General features: G+C 61.6%; 1 pseudogene across 1 annotated transcript in view; it reads left to right on the top strand.

Annotated features, from left to right (window-relative positions):
* The window catches only part of LOC144374098 (ribosome quality control complex subunit TCF25-like), a 31,964-nt pseudogene extending 17,051 nt beyond the window's left edge, over nt 1-14,913 (top strand). The window contains exons 14-19 of the transcript XR_013433595.1: nt 194-215; nt 11,054-11,190; nt 11,998-12,088; nt 12,740-12,819; nt 14,243-14,315; nt 14,653-14,913. The product of XR_013433595.1 is annotated as a ribosome quality control complex subunit TCF25-like (transcript). The remainder of the gene's footprint in view (nt 1-193; nt 216-11,053; nt 11,191-11,997; nt 12,089-12,739; nt 12,820-14,242; nt 14,316-14,652) is intronic.
* Nucleotides 14,914-15,253: the final 340 nt, after the last annotated feature.

Genomic DNA, 15,253 nt, shown 5'->3' with positions numbered 1-15,253 from the left:
ATCCATCAGTAGCTGAGAGACAGCCTCTTTTTGCTCCAGAAGGTCCTGCTGGGGGGTCTGCTCACAGGCTTTGCTCCCACAGTCAGGCCCCACCATGGCGCAGGCATTGCTCCCAAAGCCAGCCCTCATCCTGCACCCTGATGTTGCTCCCACAGCCAGCTCCCTATCCCTGACCTTGGCTTTGCTCCCACAGCCAGCCCCCTGCCCTTACGCTGGCCTTGCTGTACCCAACTCCCCATCCCTGACCTTGGCCTTGCTCCACCCAGTCCCCCATCCCTGACCCTGGTCTTCCTCTCACAGCCAGTCCCCCATCTCTGACCCAGGCCTTGCTCCGACCAGCTCCCGATCCCTGACCCTTGCCTTGCTCCCACAGCCAGCTCCCCATCCCTGACCTTGGCCTTGCTCCACCCAGCTCCCCATCCCTGACCCAGGTCTTGCTCAACAGCCAGCGCCCCATCCGTGACCTTGGCCTTGCTATACCCAGCTCCCCATCCATAACTCTGGCCTTCCTCCCACAGCCAGCTCCCTATCCCTGACCTTGGACATGCTCCACCCAGCTCCCCATCCCTGACCCAGGTCTTGCTCCCATAACCAGTCCCCCATCCCTGACCCAGGCCTTGCTCCACCCAGTTCCCCATCCCTGAACCAGGCTTGCTGCCACAGCCAGCGCCCCGTCCCAGACCCAGTCCTTGCACCACAGCCAGCCAGCCATCCCTAATCAAGGGCTTGCTCCACAGCCAGCTCCCCATCCCTGACCCTGGCCTTGCCCCACCCAGGTCCCCATCTCTGACCCAGGCCTTGATCCACCCAGCTCCCCATCCCTGATCTTGGCGTTGCTCTGCCCAACTCCCGATCCCTGACCCAGGCCTTACTCCCACAGCCAGCCCCCTGCCCGGACCCTGGCCTTATTCCCACATCCAGCGCCCCATCACGAACCCTAGCCTTGCTCCACCCAACTCCCCATCCCTGGCATTGGTCTTTCTCCACCCAGCTCCTCATCCCGGACCCAGGCCTTGGTCCCACAGCCAGTTACCCATCCCTGACCAAGGCCTTGCTCTACCCAGCTCTCCATCCCTGAACCTGGCCTTTCTGCCACAGCCAGTCCCCCATCCCTGACCCAGGCCTGGCTCCACCCATCTCCCCATCCCTGACCCTGGACTTATTCCCACACCCAGACCCCAATCCCTGACCCAGGCCTTGCTCCAACAGCAAGCTCCACATCCCTGATCTTGAACTTGCTCCACCCAGCTCCCCATCCCTTACCCAGGTATTGCTCCCACAGCTAACCCCCAACCCTTACTCAGGTCTTGCTGCACCCAGCTCCCCATCCCTGACACAGGCTTGCTCCCAAAGCCAGCCCCCTATCTCTGACCTTGGCTTTGCTCCACCCAGCACCACATCCCTGACCCAGGGCTTGATCCCACAGCCAGCCGCCAATCCCTGACCCAAGCCTTGCTCCCACAGTCAGCCCCCCATCCCTGACCCAGGACTTGCTCCACAGCCAGCCCCCCATCCCTGATCCACACCTTGCTCCACAGCCAGCTCCCATGCCCTGACCCAGGCCTTGCTCCAACCAGCTTCCCATCTCTGACCCAGGCTTGCTCCCACAGCCAGATCCCCACCCTGACCCTGGTTTGCTCCACCCAGCTTCTCATCCCTGACCCAGGTCTTGATCCACCCAGCTCCCCATCCCTGACCTTGGCCTTACTCCACCTAGCTCCTCATCCCTGACCCAGGCCTTGTTACCAAGCCAGTCCCCCCATCCCTGACCCAGGCCTTGCTCCATCCGGCTCCCCATCCCTGACCCTGGCCTTGCTCCCACAGCCAGTCCCCTATTCCTGACCCAGCCTTTGCTCTACCCAGCTCCCCATCCCTGACCCAGGTCTTGCTCCCACATCCAGCTCCCCATCCCTGACCTTGGCCTTACTCCACCCAACTCCCATGCCTGTCCCAGGTCTTGCTCCCACAGACAGTCCCCTGCCCTGACCATGGCCTAGTTCCAACACCCAGCTCCTCATCCCTGACTTTGGCCTTATTCCACCCAGCCCCACATCCCTGACCCTGGCCTTGCTCCACAACCAGCTCCCCATCTCTGACCCAGGCCTTGCTCCACCCAGCTCCCCATCTCTGACCCAGGCTGGCTCCCACAGCCAGCTCCCCATCCCTGACCTTGGCCTTGCTCCACCTAGCTCCTCATCCCTGAACCAGGCCTTGTTCCCACAGCCAGTCCCCAATCCCTGACCCAGGCTTTGCTCCACCCAGCTCCCATCACTGACCCTGGCCTTGCTCCACCCAGCTCCCCATCCCTGACCCAGGCCTTGATCCCACAGCCAGTCCCCAATACCTGACCCAGGCTTTGCTCCACCCAGCTCCCATCACTGACCCTGGCCTTGCACCACCCAGCTCCCCATCCCTGACCCAGGCCTTGATCCCACAGCCAGTCCCCCATCCCTGACCCAGGCCTTGCTCCACCCAGCTCTCCATCCCTGACCCTGGCCTTGCTCCACCCAGCTCCCCATGCCTGACCCAGGTATTGCTCCCAGAGCCAGGCCCCCATCCCTGACGCAGGCCTTGCTCCACCCAGCTCCCCATTCCAGACACAGGCTTGCTCCCAATGCCAGCCCCCCATCTCTGACCTTGGCCTAGCTCCACACAGTTCCCCATCCCTGACCCAGGCCTTGATCCCACAGCCAGCCCTCCATCCCTGATCCAGGCCTTTGTCCACCCAGCTCTCCATCCCTGACCCTGGCCTTGCTCCCACAGCCAGTCCCCCATCCCTGAGGCGGGCCTGGCTCCACCCAGAGCCCCAACCCTGACCCAGGCCTTGCTCCCACAGCCAGCTCCCCATCCCTGACCTTGGCCTTGCTCCACCCAGCTCCCCAACCCAGACCCTGGCCTTTCTCCCAAAGCCAGTCCCCCATCCCTGAATCTGGCCTGCTCCCACAGCCAGTACCCCATCCCTGACCCTGGCCTTGCTCCACCCAGCTCCCCATCCCTGACCCAGGTCTTGCTCCCAGAACCAGCCCCCCATCCCTTACCCAGGCCTTGCTCCACCCAGCTCCTCATCCCTGACCCAGGTCTTGATCCACCCAGCTCCTCATCCCTGACCTTGGCCTTGCTCCACATAGCACCTATTCCCTGACAAAAGGCCTTGATCCACCCAGCTCTCCATCCCTGACCCTGGCCTTGCTCCCACAGCCAGTCCCCTATCCCTAACCCAGGCTTTGCTCTACCCAGCTCCGCATCCCTGACCCAGGGCTTGCTCCCACATCCAGCCCCCCATCCCTGACCTTGGCCTTGCTCCACCGAACTCCCATCCCTGTCCCAGGTCTTCCTCCCACAGCCAGTCCCCTGACCTGACCATGGCCTAGTTCCCACACCCAGCTCCCCATCCCTGACCCAGGCCTTGCTCCCACAACCAGCGGCCCATCCCTGACCCAGGCCTTGATCCACCCAGCTCCCCATCTCTGACCCAAGGTTGCTCCCACAGCCAGCTCCCATTCCTGACCCTGGCCTTGCTCCACCCAGCTCCTCATCCCTGACCCAGGCCTTGTTCCCACAGCCAGTCCCCCACCCCTGACCCAGGCCTTGCTCTCAAAGCCATTCCCACATCCCTGAACCTGGCCTTATTCCCACAGCCAGTACCCAATCCCTGACCCAGACCTTGCTCCACCTAGCTCCCCATCCCTGACCCAGGCCTTGCTTCACCCAGCTCCCCATCTCTGACCCAGGCTTGCTCCCACAGCCAGCTCTCAATCCCTGACCATGGCCTTGCTCCACCCAGCTCCCAACCCTGACCCAGGTCTTGATCCACACAGCTCTCCATCCCTGAACTTGGCCTTGCTCCACTCAGCTCCTCATTCCTGACCCAGGCATTGTTGCCACAGCCAGTCTCCAGTCCCTGACCCAGGCTTTGCTCCACCCAGCTCCCATCCCTGACCCTGGCCTTGCTCCACCCAGCTCCCCATCAGTGACCCAGGCCTTGATCCCACAGCCAGTCCCCCATCCCTGACCCAGGCCTTGCTCCCAAAGCCAGTCCCACATCCCTGAACCTGGCCTTGTTCCCACAGCCAGTCCCCAATCCCTGACTCAGACCTTGCTCCACACAGCTCCCATCCCTGACTCTGGCCTTGTTCCACACAGCTCCACATCACTGACCCAGGTCTTGTTCCACCCAGCTCCCCATCCCTGACCTTGGCCTTGCTCCACCCAGCTCCCCATCCCTGACACAGGCCTTGCTTCCACAGCCAGCCCCCTGCCCTGACCCTGGCCTTATTCCCACAGCCAGCTCCCCATCCCTGACCCTGGCCTTGCTCCACCCAGTTTCCCATCCCTGACCTTGGTCTTGATCCACCCAGCTCCTCATCCCTGACCCAGGCCTAGTTCCCACAGCCAATCCCCCATCAGTGACCCTGGCCTTGCTCCACCCAGCTCTTCATCCCTGACCCTGGCCTTGCTCCCACAGCCAGTCTCCCATTCCTGACCCAGGCCATGCTCCACCCAGGTCCCCATCCCTGACCCAGGCCTTGCTCCCACACCCAGCTCCCCATCCCTGATGTTGGCTTTGCTCCACCCAGCTCCCATCCCTGACACTGGTCTTGATCCCACAGCCAGCCCCCTGCCCTGACACTGGCCTTGCTCTACCCAGCTCCCCATCCCTGACCCTGGCCTTGCTCCACCCAGTCGCCGATCCCTGACCCTGGCCTTCCTCACACAGCCAGTCCCCCATCCCTGACCCAGGCCTTGCTCCGACCAGCTCCCGATCCCTGACCCTGGCCTTATTCCCACAGCCAGCTCCCCATCCCTGACCTTGGCCTTGCTCCACCCAGCTCCCCATCCCTGACCCAGGTCTTGCTCACACAGCCAGAGCCCCATCCGTGACCTTGGCCTTGCTACACCCAGCTCCCCATCTGTAACCCTGGCCTTGCTCCCACAGCCAGCTCCCTATCCCTGACCTTGGACATGCTCCACCCAGCTCCCCATCCCTGACCCAGGTCTTGCTCCCATAGCCAGCCCCCCATCCCTGACCCAGGCCTTGCTCCACCCAGCTCCCCATCCCTGACCCAGGTCTTGCTTTCATAGCCAGCCCCCCATCCCTAACCCAGGCCTTGTTCCACCCAACTCCCCATTCCTGACCCAGGTCTTGCTCTCATAGCCAGCCCCCCATCCCTGACCCAGGCCTTGCTCCACCCAGCTCCCCATCCCTGACCCAGGCTTGCTCCCACAGCCAGCCGCCCATCCCAGACCCAGTCCTTGCACCACAGCCAGTCGCCCATACCTAACCAAGGCCTTGCTCCACAGCCAGGTCCCCATCTCTGACCCAGGCCTTGATCCACCCAGCTCCCCATCCCTGACACTGGCCTTATTTCCACACCCAGCCCCCGATCCCTGACCCAGGCCTTGCTCCCACAGCAACCTCCACATCCCTGACCTTGAACTTGCTCCACCCAGCTCACCACCCCTTACCCAGGTCTTGCTCCCACAGCCAGCCCCCCAACCCTTACCCAGGCCTTGCTGCACCCAGCTCCCCATCCCTGACACAGGATTGCTCCCAAAGCCAGGCCCACATCTCTGACCTTGGCTTTGCTCCACCCAGCTCCCCATCCCTGACCCAGGCCTTGATCCTACAACCAGCCCCCAATCCCTGACCCAAGCCTTGCTCCCACAGCCAGACCCCATCCCTGACCCAGGCCTTGCTCCACAGCCAGCCCCCCATACCTGATCCACACCTTGCTCCACAGCTAGCTCCTATTCCCTGACCCAGGCCTTGCTCCACCCAGCTCCCCATCTCTGACCCAGGCTTGCTCCCACAGCCAGCTCCCCACCCTGACCCTGGCCTTGCTCTACCTAGCTCCTCATCCCTGACCCAGGTCTTGATTCACCCACCTCCCCATCCCTGACCTTGGCCTTGCTCCTCCTATCTTCTCAACCCTGACCCAGGCCATGTTACCACAGCCAGTCCCCCATCCCTGATCCAGGCCTTGCTCCACCCGGCTCCCCATCCATGACACTGGCCTTGCTCCCATAGCCAGTCCCCTAACCCTGACCCAGCCTTTGCTCTACCCAGCTCCCCATCCCTGACTCAGGTCTTGCTCCCATATCCAGCTCCCCATCACTGACCTTGGCCTTGCTCCACCCAACTCCCATCCCTGTCCCAGGTCTTGCTCCCACAGCCAGTCCCCTGCCCTGACCATGGCCTAGTTCCAACACCCAGCTCCCCATCCCTGACCTTGGCCTTACTCCACCCAGCCCCCCATTCCTAACCCTGGCCTTGCTCCACAACCAGCTACCCAATCCTGACCCAGGCCTTGCTCCACCCAGCTCCCCATCTCTGACCCAGGCTTGCTCCCACAGCCAGCTCTAAATCCCTGACCCTGGCCTTGCTCCACCCAGCTCCCAACCCTGATCCAGGTCTTGATCCACACAGCTCCCCATTCCTGACCTTGGCCTTGCTCCACCCAGCTCCTCATCCCTGACCCAGGCCTTCTTCCCACAGCCAGTCCCCAATCCCTGACCCAGGCTTTGCTCCACCCAGCTTCCATCCCTGACCCTAGCCTTGCTCCATCCAGCACCCGATCCCTGATCCAGGCCTTGATCCCACAGCCAGTCCCCCATCCCTCACCCATGCCTTGCTACACCCAGCTCCCCATCCCTGTCCCAGGCCTTGTTCCCACAGCCAGTCCCCCATCCCTGACCCAGGCCTTGATCCCACAGCCAGCCCCCCATCTCTGATCCAGGCCTTTCTCCACCCAGCTCTCCATCCCTGACCCTGGCCTTGCTACCACAGCCAGTCCCCCATCCCTGAGGAAGGCCTGCCTCCACCCAGTGCCCCAACCGTGACCCAGGCCTTGCTTTCACAGCCAGCTCCCCATCCCTGACCTTGGCCTTGCTCCACCCAGCTCCCCAACCCAGACCCTGGCCTTGCTCCCAAAGCCAGTCCCCCATCCCTGAACCTGGCCTTGCTCCCACAGCCAATACCCCATCCCTGACCCTGGCCTTGTTCCACACAGCTCCCTATCCCTGACCCTGGCCTTGCTCCACCCAGCTCCCGATCCGTGACCCAGGTCTTGCTCCCAGAGCAAGCCCCCCATCCCTTACCCAGGCCTTGCTCCACCCAGCTCCCCATACCTGACACAGGATTGGTCCCAAAGCCAGCCACCCATCTCTAAACTTGGCCTTGCTCCACCCAGCTCTCCATCCCTGACCCAGGCCTTGATCCCACAGGCAGCCCCCAATCCCTGACCCAAGCCGTGCACCACCCTGCTCCCCATCCATGACCCAGGCTTGTTCCCACAGCCAGCTCCCCATCCCTGACCATGGCATTGCTCCACCCAGCTCCTCATCCCTCACCCAGGTCTTGATCCACCGAGCTCCTCATCCCTGACCCAAGCCTTGCTCTACCCGGCTCTCCATCCCTGACCCTTGCCTTGCTCCCACAGCCAGTACCCTACCCCTAACCTAGGCTTTGCTCTATGCAGCTCGGCATCCCTGACCCAGGTCTTGCTCCCACATCCAGCTCCCCATCCCTGACCATGGCCCTGCTCCACCGAACTCCCATCCCTGTCCCAGGTCTTACTCCCACAGCCAGTCCCCTGACCTGACCATGGCCTAGTTCCCACACCCAGCTCTCCATCCCTGACCTTGGCCTTCCTCCACCCAGCCCGCAATCCCTGACACTGGCCTTGCTCCACGCAGCTCCCAACCCTGACCCAGGTCTTGATCCACACAGCTCCCCTTCCCTGACGCTGGCCTTGCTCCACCCAGCTCCTCATCCCTGACCCAGGCCTTGTTCCCACAGCCAGTCCCCCATCCCTGACCCAGGCCTTGCTCCCAAAGCCAGTCCCACATCCCTGAAAATGGCCTTGTTCCCACAGCCAGTCCCCAATCCTTGACCCAGGCCTTGCTTCACTCAGCTCCCCATCCCTGACCTTGGCCTTGCTCCACCCAGCTCCTCATTCCTGACCCAGGCCTTGTTCCCATAGCCAGTCCCCAATCCCTGACCCAGGCTTTGCTCCAAGCAGCTCCCATCCCTGACCCAGGCCTTGCTCCACCCAGCTCCCCATCCCTGACACAGGCTTGCTCCCAATGCCAGCCCCCCATCTCTGACCTTGGCCTTGCTCACCCAACTCCCCATCCCTGACCCAGGCCTTGATCCCACAGGCATCCCTGATCCAGGCCTTTCTCCACCCAGCTCTCCATCCCTGACCCTGGCCTTGCTCCCACAGCCTGTCGCCCATCCCTGAAGCAGGACTAGCTCCACCCAGTTCTCCAACCCTGACCCAGGCCTTGCTCCCACAGCCAGCTCCTTATCCCTGACCTTGGTCTTGCTCCCACAGGCAGTCCCCCATCCCTGACCCTGGCCTTGTTCCACCCAGCTCCCCATCCCTGACGCTGGCCTTGCTCCACCCAGCTCCCCATCCCTGACCCAGGTCTTGCTCCCAGTGCCAGCCCCCCATCCCTGACAAAGGCTTGCTCCCAAAGTCAGCCCCCCATCTCTGACCTTGGCCTTGCTTCACCCAGCTCCCCATCCCGGACCCAGGCCTTGATCCCACAGCCAGCCCCCAATCCCTGACCCAAGCCTTGCTCCCACAGCCAGCCCTCCGTCCCTGACCCAGGCCTTGCTCCACAGCCAGCCCCCCATCCCTGACCCAGGCCTTGCTCTACCCAGCTCCCCATCTGTGACCCAGGCTTGCTCCCACAGCCAGCTTCCTATCCCTGACACAGGTCTTGCTCCACCTAGCTCCCCATCCCTGACCTTGGCCTTGCTCCACCCAGCTCCCCATCCCTGACCTTGGCCTTGCTCCACCCAGCTCCCCATCCCTGACACAGGCCTTGGTCCCACAGCCAGCCCCCTGCCCTGACCCTGGCCTTATTCCCATAGCCAGCTCCCCATTCCTGACCCTGGCCTTGCTCCACCCAGTTTCCCATCCCTGACCTTGGTCTTGCTCCACGCAGTTCTTTATCCCTGACCCTGGCTTTGCTCCCACAGCCAGTCTCCCATTCCTGACCCAGGCCTTGCTCACCCAGGTCCCCATCCCTGACCCAGACCTTGCTCCCACACCCATCTCCCCATCCCTGACCTTCGCTTTGCTCCACCCAACTCCCATCCCTGACCCTGGTCTTGCTCCCCCAGCCAGTCCTCTGCCCTGACCATGGCCTAGTTCCCACTCCCAGCTCCCCATCCCTGACTTTGGCCTTGCTCCACCCAGCCCCCCATCTCTGACCCTAGCTTTGCTCCCACAGCCAGCTCCCCATCCCTGACCTTGGCCTTGCTTTACCCAGGTTCCCATTCCTGATCCTGGCCTTGCTCCCACAGCCAGCCCCCCATCCCTGACCCAGGCCTTGCTCCCACAGCCAGGCCCCTACCCTGACCCTGGCCTTATTCCACAGCCAGCTCCCCATCCCTGACCCTGGCCTTGCTCCACCCAGCTCCCCATCCCTGACCTTGGCCTTTCTCCTCCCAGCTCCCCATCCCTGACCTTGTCCTTGCTCCACCCAGCTCCCTATCCCTGACCCAGGCCTTGTTCCCACAGCCAGTCCTTCATCCCTGACCCTGGCCTTGCTCCCACAGCCAGCCCCCCATCCCTGACCCTGGCCTTGCTCCCACAGCCAGCTTCTCATCCCTGACCCTCGCCTTATTCCCACAGCCAGCTCCCCATCCCTGACCTTGGCCTTGCTCCACCCAGCTCCCCATCCCTGACCAAGGCCTTGTTCCCACAGCCAGTCCCCCATCCCTGACCCAGGCCTTGCTCCACCCAACTCTCCATCCCTGACCCTGGCCTTGCTCTACAACCAGTCTCCCATCCCTGATCCAGGCCTTGCTCCACCCAGCTCCCCATCCCTGACCCAGGCCTTGCTCCCACACCCAGCTTCCCATCCCTGACCTTCGCTTTGCTCCACCCAACTCCCATCCCTGACCCTGGTCTTGCTCCCCCAGCCAGTCCTCTGCCCTGACCATGGCCTAGTTCCCACTCCCAGCTCCCCATCCCTGACTTTGGCCTTGCTCCACCCAGCCCCCCATCCCTGACCCTGGCTTTGCTCCCACAGCCAGCTCCCCATCCCTGACCTTGGCCTTGCTTTACCCAGGTTCCCATCCCTGATCCTGGCCTTGCTCCCACAGCCAGCCCCCCATCCCTGACCCAGGCCTTGCTCCCACAGCCAGGCCCCTACCCTGACCCTGGCCTTATTCCACAGCCAGCTCCCCATCCCTGACCCTGGCCTTGCTCCACCCAGCTCCCCATCCCTGACCTTGGCCTTTCTCCTCCCAGCTCCTCATCCCTGACCTTGTCCTTGCTCCACCCAGCTCCCTATCCCTGACCCAGGCCTTGTTCCCACAGCCGGTCCTTCATCCCTGACCCTGGCCTTGCTCCCACAGCCAGCCCCCCTTCCCTGACCCTGGCCTTGCTCCCACAGCCAGCTTCTCATCCCTGACCCTCGCCTTATTCCCACAGCCAGCTCCCCATCCCTGACCTTGGCCTTGCTCCACCCAGCTCCCCATCCCTGACCCAGGCCTTGTTCCCACAGCCAGTCCCCCATCCCTGACCCAGGCCTTGCTCCACCCAACTCTCCATCCCTGACCCTGGCCTTGCTCTACAACCAGTCTCCCATCCCTGATCCAGGCCTTGCTCCACCCAGCTCCCTATCCCTGACCCAGGCCTTGCTCCCACACCCAGCTCCCCATCCCTGACCTTGGCCTTGCTCCACCCAGCTCCCATCCCTCACCCAGGTCTTGCTCCCACAGCCAGGCCCCTGCCCTGACCATGGCCTAGTTCCCACTCCTAGCTCCCCATCCCTGACCTTGACCTTCCTCCACCCAGCTCCCCATCTCTGACCTTGGCCTTGCTCCACCCAACTCCCATCCATGTCCCAGTCTTGCTCCCACAGCCAGTCCCCTGCCCTGACCATGGCCTTTTTCCCACACCCAGCTCCCCATCCCTGACCTTGGCCGTGCTCCACCCAGCCCCCCATCCCTGACCCTGGCCTTGCTCCCACAGCCAGCCCCCCATCCCTGACCCAGGCCTTGCTCCCACAGCCACCCCCCTGCCCTACCCAGCTGGTTAGTCTGTACCTCGGGAGGTCGCACTTCCTCTGGAAATAGCCTGCCACCATGAGCTGGCTGGAGGAAAATGTTCGCGAGGTTCTTCAGGCAGTGGACGCTGGGGACCCCACTGCGGAGGCTTGTGTGAACAGGTGAGATGCTGGGTATTCGTGCAGGTCAGCCCCTCCTGCCCTCTCTGGGCACCCTCTGATGTTAGATGCTGTGGGCCAGAGTGGTTTCATGTCTACTGCTGCTGGCATAGCCCTGCTCTCCTGTGGGTGAGCATGTAGACCCCAAGGCTGCTGCCACTGTCCAGGTGGGATTGAAGGTGTGGCATGGGTCTGCCCATATTCTGTCCTGCCTACTGCTGTGCGCCTGGTTCTCACATCTGCTATAGCAGGTGCCAGGCTCACACCTGCTGGCAGAGATAGCAGCAAGCAGCAGCCCTGGCCCACTTCCACCCATGGTCTGGCCTTTGGCCCTGTTAGCATTGTAGTCTGGGACTGCTGTGGCCAGGCTGGGTAGTACAGTGAGGACTCTGTGGTCTGTGCTGGCCAGGAGTCTCCCCTAACTGCCCAGAGGAAGCCCTCTGCTGTTTAAGTAAAATTGAAGAAATGATGGGAGAGTGGGGACCCTGGAACCCTGGCCCTCACAGCCAGTATTCACTGTGCACTCATCTGTTCTCCACACTAGAGGGGATGTTTTAATGGGCAGGAGCACGTTCTGCTCCCTGTGAAGCTTCTCTGCCCCACCCTGTCCAGCAGGGGCAGGCCCCATGCCGCAGCTGTAGTGACACTCGGGTCCTTCAGAGACTCACTCAGCACACCATGGACTGACTGCCTGGCTGTCTGGGGGTGAAGCTGGAGATCCTTGGGAGATGGAGACCTGCCAGGGAGGAAGGGCTTAGCAGTTTGCAGGGTGGGCAATGGTTAATCTGTTGCTGTTTGCCCTGGCCTCAGGTGGAAGATGCTCTACCAGCGTGCACCCAGAAACATCCAACGCCATGTGATCCTCTCGGAGATCAGGGAGGCTGTTGCTGCGCTTCCCCCGGTAAGGAGGATGGCGTAATGGTGGGCTGTGTGACCGTTCCCCTCCTGCTCCTGGCAGCCCACAGGCAGGACGGTGGGTGAGGCCAAAGGGGGTATATGTACCTTCCCTCAGCCTACTGGGGTGCTGGTCAATCCAGGAGCAGCTGGACCCATAGTCTTGGCCCTATGTGCCTTGCTGGTGGCCAGGCCTGCATGCAACACTGCTGAGAGCAGGCTGCTGCTGTGGGGAAACCTCAAGGGCACCACAGGTCTGTAGGAAGAGGCAGGTCAGGGCGGCCAGGACAGGGGGTCCCTTGGGGCCCTCGACACCACTAATTTACCTAAGCTGCTCTGCTGATCCTCAGGACAGCACTGCCAACCTCTTCTGGCCAGGAAGGCTTCTTCTGATGAGTAGTGACAGCGTGGTGCTGGCGGGAGAGGGTAGAGAGGCCGGACAGGGCTGTGCCGGCTTTGTGTGACTTGTGGTTCAGCCCGTGCTGTGTGGCTTGGGCACCACAGTGAGTTTGATCATGGAATGCATGGGCACTTCCTGTGTGCCTGACCTTTCCCACCATGCCTCTGCCCAGGGGCAGAAAGCCAAGCCCATTCCCTTTCTCTGTTGAGTGACCTGCCCCAGAAGGCTCTAGCATCACTGTTTCTCCCCTTTCTAAAGGATGTGACCACACAGTCTGTGACGGGGTTTGACCCTCTGCCTCCCCTGGACACCATCTACTCCTACGTCAGACCAGAGAGGTAATGCCCTCACCCCCACTGTGCTTGTGCAGACCCAGGTCAGTGCCTCGGGGCTCCCCGGGGCTCGATGCCCACCGAAGGCAGCCCAGAAGGCCAGCGGTCAGCCACAGGGAAGAGGGAGCAGAAGTGACACTCGGGACACAGCTGCCTTTGCACATATCCACCCAACTCTGAGCGTTTCTTTCCAGATTTTGTAGCAGGTACTAGAAACGCAGTGGGAAGCAGAATAAGAAGCCACTCTGCCTGTGGTCAGCTGCCGTGGTAGGAACAGATGAGAATTGTAGAACCTAGAGATAAGGGTAAGGTCCAAAGTGCACCGAGAGATACCCAGAGCAGCAGGAAGGCAGCAAGAAGGCCCGTGAGGCTGGGCAAGGAGAGTGGGTTTGTGGGACAGAAAGTGACAAAGAAACACATCAGAGTCCGCCTACAGGCTGCCCCCAGAGTGTGGGCAGCTTTCAGAGCCAACAAGAACCCTTTCACCTTTACTTCTGGTGTTAGGGCCACACCTATAATCTCAGCTACTCAGGGCTGAGACCATGAGGATCACAAGTTCAAGGCCAACAGCTTAGCAAGACCCTTTCTCAAAATCAAAAGGGCCAGGGTTTAGCTCAGTGGCAGAGCACTAGCCTAGTATGTGTGACCTGGGTTCCATCCTGGCAGGGGAAAAATGTGCTGAGGAGCTGCTTGTCTGGGATAAGCCCCAGAGCTGCTGGCAGCCCTCCCTTTTAAGGTAGGCTGCCTTCCAGCCCCACCTTTCCCCACCAACTTTGTAGAAGTTATAATGGGACTGTGTGTTCACAGTGAAGCCCATTGTGTCAAGTTCCCCAGTAGCTCAGGAGGAGGTCATTAGTCAGCGGTACAGAGGCACCTTGCTCTGCTCTCTGCCCACATGGGCTTTATCCTCCTCAGAGCATGGGTGTGGCCCTGGCATCCAGCAGACAGTGGCCGTGGTGTCCCCTGCCTGTGGCTCTGTTCTCTGCTCGCCTTGTGCTGAAGGAAGTGTGCACCTGCGGCCCTTTTCTGTTTTGTGGTGCTGGAGATTGAACCTGGGTGCTCTACCCCTGAGCTGCAGCCCCAGCACTTTTTTAAATGTTGGGGCCATCTTGCTGATTTGCCCAGGTTGGCTTTGAACTCATGATCCGCCTACCTCAGCTTCCCAAGTCGCTGGCACAGGCATGGCCACCACGCCCAGTGAGACTGCAGTTCTTCTTGGAAACAAGGCCTGTCCATGGCAGAGGACAGGCTGGCTGTGGTCATTTCACAGACTAGGCTCCTTGAAGAGAGACCCCCGGGCCCCTTCCTTTCCTTCCCAGTTGTCCTTGGGTGTCCATGGCACCTCCCCAAGCTGGATCCTGACCTGCGTTGGGAGGAGTCAAGGGGAGTCTAGCTTTGTTTTATGACTTCTCTTGACTTCCTGTTTCAGGTTAAGTCCTGTCAGCCATGGAAACATGGTTGCCCTCTTCTTCCGGTCACTGTTGCCAAATTAAACTGTGGAGGTAGGTTGGGCATGTCTCAGCTTCTGTGCTGAGTGGTTCAAGCCAGTCATCTGCATGCAGATGTCCAGCATCAGCACCATGCTGGGCAGTGCAGGAGTGGGCCCGACAGATCCTGGGAGCCGCAGGGCTGCTCGGCCCCCTGCCTCGCACTGGCCTGGGTAGACATGTGCCTTTGGTTTTTCAGAGCTTCATGTCCTTGACAGGGACCTGAGGAGGGTCCAGGTCCCATGCTGGGGTGCAGGCCGCCCCGGGCTTGATGACGCATCTCCCTGCTTGGGCCCCAGGTCCCCAGTCCCAGCACAGAGAGGCCCTGCTCAGACATGTCTTGCTGCTGCAGGGGGAGAGGCCAGAGGAAGGAGTGCCTGGGGGTCTGAACCACAACCAAGGCTTGAACCAGTTGATGCTGGCTATGCGAGACATGATGGCCAACTTCCACTTCAATGACCTGGAGGTGTCGCAGGAGGACAACCCCGAGGGGGAGGGGGACTGGGACTGAGCCACTTTGGCTGCTGCGCCCAGCGCTGTGTAATTGTGTTCCTGATTCTGTTCTGGTCTGGATTGACCAGTCCCCTGAAGTAGAAGTGCGGGATGTACCGTCTGCCGTGTCTTCTGTTCCCTGCAAACATGGATGGGTTTCTTCCCTGCTGCGGGGGCTCCTCCTCCAACACTCAACTCCACCTCAGCACTCAGGAGTCCAGAGCCAGCCCTGGCCCATGTGCGGCCCACACCAGAATCTGGAACACAGGGCTCCAGGGGGATCCCTGGTGGTGTGGGATCTCCAGGCTTGTATTGAGAAGAGATGTCTACATGGCTGGCCTTCAGGCCACAGCCCAGTTCTTTTCGAGCAGTTGCGGATAATGTGGGGGGGTCCCTCAGCGGGACACTGCAGCCTCTCCAAACTTTCGAGTTTTGAACTTTCTGAGCACACATTCTACCTT

The sequence above is a fragment of the Ictidomys tridecemlineatus genome, unplaced genomic scaffold (assembly GCF_052094955.1).
Source record: "Ictidomys tridecemlineatus isolate mIctTri1 unplaced genomic scaffold, mIctTri1.hap1 Scaffold_58, whole genome shotgun sequence".
In the NCBI taxonomy this organism is placed as follows: domain Eukaryota; kingdom Metazoa; phylum Chordata; class Mammalia; order Rodentia; family Sciuridae; genus Ictidomys; species Ictidomys tridecemlineatus.
The sequence above is the reverse complement of the archived record's forward strand: the minus strand, read 5'-3'. Positions and strand labels throughout refer to the sequence as shown.